Below are 7500 nucleotides of genomic sequence, written 5' to 3' on the forward strand. Positions count from 1 at the left end.
CCTTCAACACACACCACCCCACCCCCCCCCTCAACACACACCACACCACCCCTCCCCCCCCCCCTCAACACACACCACACCACCCCTCCCCTTCCCCCCCTCGAAATTTCGCCCCCCCCTCAACACACACCACCCCACCCCTCCCCCCCCCGCCCCAAAAATTCGCCCCCCCTCCAAATTTTGCCCCTTCCCCCCCCCAAAAATTCGCCTCCCCCCTCAACACACACCACACCACACCACCGCTCCCCCCCCTCCAAAATTCGCCCCCCCCCCCCAAAAAATTTCCCACCCCTCCCCCCTCAACACACACCACCCCACCCCCCCCCCCCCCAACACACACCACACCACCCCTCCCCCCCCCCTCAACACACACCACCCCACCCCTCCCCCCCCCCCCCCCCCCCCGCCCCCAAAAAATTCGCCCCCCCCCCCCCCCCCAACACACACCACTCCACCCCCCCCCCCAAAAAAATTCGGCCACCCCCCTCAACACACACCACACCACACCACACCACCCCTCCCCCCCCCCAAAAATTCGCCCCCCCCCCCCTCAATACACACCTCCCCACCCTTCCCCCCCCCCCCTCAACACACACCACACCACACCACACCACACCACCCCTCCCCTTCCCCCCCTCCAAATTTCGCCCCCCCCTCAACACACCCCACCCCACCCCTCCCCCCCCCTCCAAATTTCGCCCCTTCTCCCCCCCAAAAATTCGCCCCCCCCCTCAACACACACCACACCACACCACCCCTCCCCCCCCCTCAAAAATTCCCCCCCCCCTCAACACACAAAACACCACCCCTCCCCCCCCCCTCCAAATTTTGCCCCCCCCCCAAAAAATTGGCCCCCCCCTCAACACACACCACACCACACCACCCCTCCCCCCCCTCCAAAATTCGCCCCTCACCCCCCTCAACACACACCACCCCACACCTCCCCTCCCCCCCCCAAAAATTCCCCCCCCCCCCCCCCCCCCAAAAATTCCCCCCCCCCCCCCCCCCCAACACACACCACCACATCCCCCCCCCCTCAACACACACCACACCACCCCTCCCCCCCCCTCAAAAATCCCCCCCCCCCCCCTCAACACACAAAACACCACCCCTCCCCCCCCCCCCTCAAAAATCCCCCCCCCCCCTCAAAAATCCCCCCCCCCCAACACACACCACACGACACCACCCCTCCCCCCCCCCCCTCCAAATTTTGCCCCCCCCCCTCCCCTCCCCCCCCCCCTCCAAATTTTGCCCCCCCCCCTCCCCTCCCCCCCCCCCCCTCCAAATTTTGCCCCCCCCCCCCCCCCAAAAATTCGCACCCCCCCCCTCAATACACACCTCCCCACCCCCCCCCTCAATACACACCTCCCCACCCCCCCCCTCAACAAACACCACACCACCCCTCCCCCCCCCTCAAAAATCCCCCCCCCCCTCAACACACACCACACCACACCACCCCTCCCCCCCCCCCCCAAAAATTCCCCCCCCCCCCTCAACACACACCACCCCACCCCCCCCCTCAAAAATTCCCCGCCCCCCCCTCAACACACACCACACCACCCCACCCCCCCCCTCAAAAATCCCCTCCCCCCTCAACACACACCACACCACACCACCCCTCCCCCCCCCCCCCTCAACACACACCACACCACACCACCCCTCCCCCCCCCCCTCCAAATTTTGCCCCCCCCCCCCCCCCTCAACACACACCACACCACACCACCCCTCCCCCCCCCCCCTCAAAAATCCCCCCCCCCCCAACACACACCACACCACCCCTCCCCTTCCCCCCCTCGAAATTTCGCCCCCCACTCAACACACACCACCCCACCCCTCCCCCCCCGCCCCCAAAAAATTCGCCCCCCCCCCAACACACACCACCCCACCCCCCCCCCCCCAACACACACCACACAACCCTTCCCCCCCCCCTCAAAAATTCCCCGCCCCCCCCTCAACACACACCACACCACCCCTCCCCCCCCCCCCTCAAAAATCCCCCCCCCCCCTCAACACACACCACACCACACCACCCCTCCCCCCCCCCCTCCAAATTTTGCCCCCCCCCCCCCCCCCCAAAAAAAAATTGGGCCCCCCTCTCAACACACACCACACCACACCACCCCTCCCCCCCCCTCCAAAATTCGCCCCCCCCCCCCCCCCCTTCAACACACACCACCCCACCCCCCCCCTCAACACACACCACACCACCCCTCCCCCCCCCCCTCAACACACACCACACCACCCCTCCCCTTCCCCCCCTCGAAATTTCGCCCCCCCCTCAACACACACCACCCCACCCCTCGCCCCCCCGCCCCAAAAATTCGCCCCCCCTCCAAATTTTGCCCCTTCCCCCCCCCAAAAATTCGCCTCCCCCCTCAACACACACCACACCACACCACCGCTCCCCCCCCCTCCAAAATTCGCCCCCCCCCCCCCCCAAAAATTTCCCACCCCTCCCCCCTCAACACACACCACCCCACCCCCCCCCCCCAACACACACCACACCACCCCTCCCCCCCCCTCAACACACACCACCCCACCCCTCCCCCCCCCCCCCCGCCCCCAAAAAATTCGCCCCCCCCCCCCCCAACACACACCACTCCACCCCCCCCCCCCCCCAAAAAAATTCGGCCACCCCCCTCAACACACACCACACCACACCACACCACCCCTCCCCCCCCCCAAAAATTCGCCCCCCCCCCCTCAATACACACCTCCCCACCCTTCCCCCCCCCCCCTCAACACACACCACACCACACCACACCACCCCTCCCCTTCCCCCCCTCCAAATTTCGCCCCCCCCTCAACACACACCACCCCACCCCTCCCCCCCCCCCTCCAAATTTCGCCCCTTCTCCCCCCCAAAAATTCGACCCCCCCCTCAACACACACCACACCACACCACCCATCCCCCCCCCCCACCCCCCTCAACACACACCACCCCACCCCCCCCCCCAACACACACCACACCACCCCTCCCCCCCCCCTCAAAAATTCCCCCCCCCCCCCCCCCTCAACACACAAAACACCACCCCTCCCCCCCCCCCTCCAAATTTTGCCCCCCCCCCCAAAAAATTGGCCCCCCCCTCAACACACACCACACCACACCACCCCTCCCCCCCCTCCAAAATTCGCCCCTCACCCCCCTCAACACACACCACCCCACACCTCCCCTCCCCCCCCCCAAAAATTCCCCCCCCCCCCCCCCCAAAATTTCCCCCCCCCCCCCCCCAACACACACCACCACATCCCCCCCCCCTCAACACACACCACACCACCCCTCCCCCCCCCTCAAAAATCCCCCCCCCCCCCCCCCTCAACACACAAAACACCACCCCTCCCCCCCCCCCTCAAAAATCCCCCCCCCCCAACACACACCACCCCTCCCCCCCCCCCCTCCAAATTTTGCCCCCCCCCTCCCCTCCCCCCCCCCCTCCAAATTTTGCCCCCCCCCCCCCCCCCCCCCAAAAATTCGCACCCCTCCCCCTCAATACACACCTCCCCACCCCCCCCTCAACAAACACCACACCACCCCTCCCCCCCCCTCAAAAATCCCCCCCCCCCTCAATACACACCACACCACACCACCCCTCCCCCCCCCCCCCCAAAAATTCCCCCCCCCCCCCCCTCAACACACACCACCCCACCCCCCCCCCCCCCTAAAAAATCCCCTCCCCCCTCAACACACACCACACCACACCACCCCTCCCCCCCCTCCCCCCTCAACACACACCACACCACACCACCCCTCCCCCCCCGCCCTCCAAATTTTGCCCCCCCCCCCCCCCCCTCAACACACACCACACCACCCCTCCCCCCCCCCCCTCAAAAATCCCCCCCCCCCCAACACACACCACACCACCCCTCCCCTTCCCCCCCTCGAAATTTCGCCCCCCCCTCAACACACACCACCCCACCCCTCCCCCCCCGCCCCAAAAATTCACCCCCCCTCCAAATTTTGCCCCTTCCCCCCCCCAAAAATTCGCCCCCCCCCTCAACACACACCACACCACACCACCGCTCCCCCCCCCCCTCCAAAATTCGCCCCCCCCCCCCAAAATTTCCCACCCCTTCCCCCTCAACACACACCACCCCACCCCCCCCCCCCCCCCAACACACACCACACCACCCCTCCCCCCCCCTCAACACACACCACACCACCCCTCCCCTTCCCCCCCACCAAATTCCGCCCCCCCCTCAACACACACCACCCCACCCCTCCCCCCCCCCCCCCCCCCCCCCCCCCGCCCCCAAAAAAATCGCCCCCCCCCCCCAACACACACCACCCCACCCCCCCCCCCCCCCAAAAAAATTCGGCCACCCCCCTCAACACACACCACACCACACCACACCACCCCTCCCCTTCCCCCCCTCCAAATTTCGCCTTCCCCTCAACACACACCACCCCACCCCTCCCCCCCCCCAAAAAATTCGCCCCCCCGTCCAAATTTCGCCCCTTCCCCCCCCCAAAAATTCGCCCCCCCCCTTCAACACACACCACGCCATACCACCCCTCCCCACCCCCGCCCCCCCCTCAACACACACCACCCCACACCACCCCTCCCCCCCCCCCCCTCAACACACACCACACCACCCCTCTCCGCCCCTCAAGAATCCCCCCCCCCCCCCCTCAACACACACCACTCCACCCCTCCCCTTCCCCCCCTTCAAATTTCGCTCCCCCCCTCAACACACACCACCCCACCCCTCCCCCGCCCCTGCCCCCAAAAAATTCGCCCCCCCCCCCCCAACACACACCACCCCACCCCCCCTCAACACACAAAACACCACCCCTCCCCCCCCCCCCTCCACGTGGCGTCATGGAGGGCGTCATGGAGGGTGGGTGGGTGTGTTAAGGGGAGGGGAGCACGTCGCGTCGTGTCAGGCCATGGGGCGCGGGGGGGGGGGGGGGGGGGGGGCATTGCGTTGGGTGGGTGTGTGTGTTAAGGGGAGGGTGGCACATCGCATCGTGTCGTGTCATGGGGGGGCGGGGAGGGGGGGGATGCGCGTCGCATCGTGTCATGTCATCGGGGGGGGGGGGGGGGGGGGTGCGTCGCATCATGTCGTGTCGTGGGTGGGGGGGCTGGGGTGGGGATGTCATGGGGGGGGGGGGGCGCGGCACGTCGCGACATGGTGTGGTGTGTGTTGAGGGGGGAAGGGGGGGGCGCGTCGTGTCGTGTCGTGTCATGGCGGGGCGCGTCGCGTCGCATCGTGTCATGGGGGCTGGGGGGGATGTCATGGGGGGGCCGAATTTTTGAGGGGGGGGAGGGGGGGGGGTGGTGTGTGTTGAGGGGGGAGGCGAATTTTTGAGGGGGGGACGTCATGGGGGGGGCGCATCGCGTCGTGTCGTGTCATGGGGGATGGGGGGATGTCATGGGGGGGGGAGGGGGGTTGTCATGTTATGTTGGGGAGGGGGCGCGTCGCGTCATGTCGGGGCATGGTGGGGGGGAGGGGGCATCGCGACACCCCGCGTCACCCCCCACGACACGGCACACCCCCCCACCCCACCCCACCGCACCCCCCTACGACGCGGCGCCTTCCCCCCACCCCACCTCGAAAAACCCCGCTCCATCCACAGCACCCCACCACTCCTCCAAAAACCAGGCTCGACCCACCGTGCCCCGCCTCACTCCCCCACGACACGGCGCACCCTCCACCCCACCGCACCCCCCCACGATGCCCCCCGCACCCCACCTCCAGAAACCCCGCTCCCTCCACACCACCCCACCACGCCTCCGAAAACCACGCTCGACCCACCCCACCTCGCGTGAGCCCCCCCACGACACGGCACACCCCCCACACCCCACCGCACCCCCCCACGACACGGCGCACCCCCCCACCCCCCCTCACCCCACGTCGAAAAACCCCGCTCGACCCACCCAACCCCGCGTCACTCCCCCATGACACGGCACACCCCCCCACCCCACCGCACCCCCCACGACGCCCCCCCCCCCCCCGCACCCCACCTCGAAAAACCCCGCTCCCTCCACGCCACACCACAAATGCCTCCGAAAACCCCGCTCGACCCACCCCACCCCGCGTCACCCCCCCACGACATGGCGCACCCCCCACCCCACCGCACCCCCCATCGACGCCGCCCCGCACCCCACCTCGAAAAACCCCGCTCCCTCCATACCACCCCACCACGCCTCCGAAAACCCCGCTCGACCCACCCCACCTCGCGTCAGTCCCCCACGACACGGCACACCCCCCACACCCCACCTCCGAAAACCCCGCTCCACCCACCCCACCTCGCGTCAGCCCCCCACGACACGGCACACCCCCCACACCCCACCGCACCCCCCCACGACGCGGCGCATATCCCCCCCCCCCCCGCACCCCACCTCGAAAAACCCCACTCGACCCACCCAACCCCGCGTCACTCCCCCAGGACACGGCGCACCCCCCCACGACGCGGCGCATATCCCCCCCCCCCCCCCCCCCCCGCACCCCACCTCGAAAAACCCCGCTCGACCCACCCCACCCCGCGTCACCCCCCCACGACACGGCGCACCCCCCCACCCCACCGCACCCCCCCACGACGCCCCCCCCGCACCCCACCTCGAAAAACCCCGCTCCCTCCACGCCACACCACCACGCCTCCGAAAACCCCGCTCGACCCACCCCACCCCGCGTCTCCCCCCCACGACACGGCGCACCCCCCCACCCCACCGCACCCCCCCACGACGCCCCCCCGCACCCCACCTCGAAAAACCACGCTCCCTCCACAGCACCCCACCTCTCCTCCAAAAACCCCGCTCGACCACCCCCACCCCGCGTCACCCCCCACGACGCCCCCCCGCACCCCCCCTCGAAAAACCCCGCTCCCTCCACAGCACCCCACCACGCCTCCGAAAACCCCGCTCGACCCACCCCACCCCGCGTCACTCCCCCATGACACGGCGCACCCCCCCACCCCACCGCACCCCCCCACGACGCCCCCCCGCACCCCACCTCGAAAAACCGCGCTCCCTCCACAGCACCCCACCTCTCCTCCCAAAACCCCGCTCGACCACCCCCACCCCGCGTCACCCCCCACGACGCCCCCCCGCACCCCACCTCGAAAAACCCCGCTCCCTCCACAGCACCCCACCTCTCCTCCAAAAACCCCGCTTGACCACCCCAACCCCGCGTCACTCCCCCATGACACGGCGCACCCCCCCACCCCACCGCACCCCCCCACGACGCCCCCCCGCACCCCACCTCGAAAAACCGCGCTCCCTCCACAGCACCCCACCTCTCCTCCCAAAACCCCGCTCGACCACCCCCACCCCGCGTCACCCCCCACGACGCCCCCCCGCACCCCACCTCGAAAAACCCCGCTCCCTCCACAGCACCCCACCTCTCCTCCAAAAACCCCGCTTGACCACCCCAACCCCGCGTCACTCCCCCATGACACGGCGCACCCCCCCACGACGCCCCCCCCCGCACCCCACCTCGAAAAACCCCGCTCCCTCCACACCACCCCGCCACGCCTCCAAAAAACCGCGCTCGACCCAC

The sequence above is a fragment of the Lygodium microphyllum genome, chromosome 16 (assembly GCF_053477565.2).
Source record: "Lygodium microphyllum isolate KBCC chromosome 16, Lygodium_microphyllum_v1.1.10, whole genome shotgun sequence".
Lineage (NCBI taxonomy): Eukaryota > Viridiplantae > Streptophyta > Polypodiopsida > Schizaeales > Lygodiaceae > Lygodium > Lygodium microphyllum.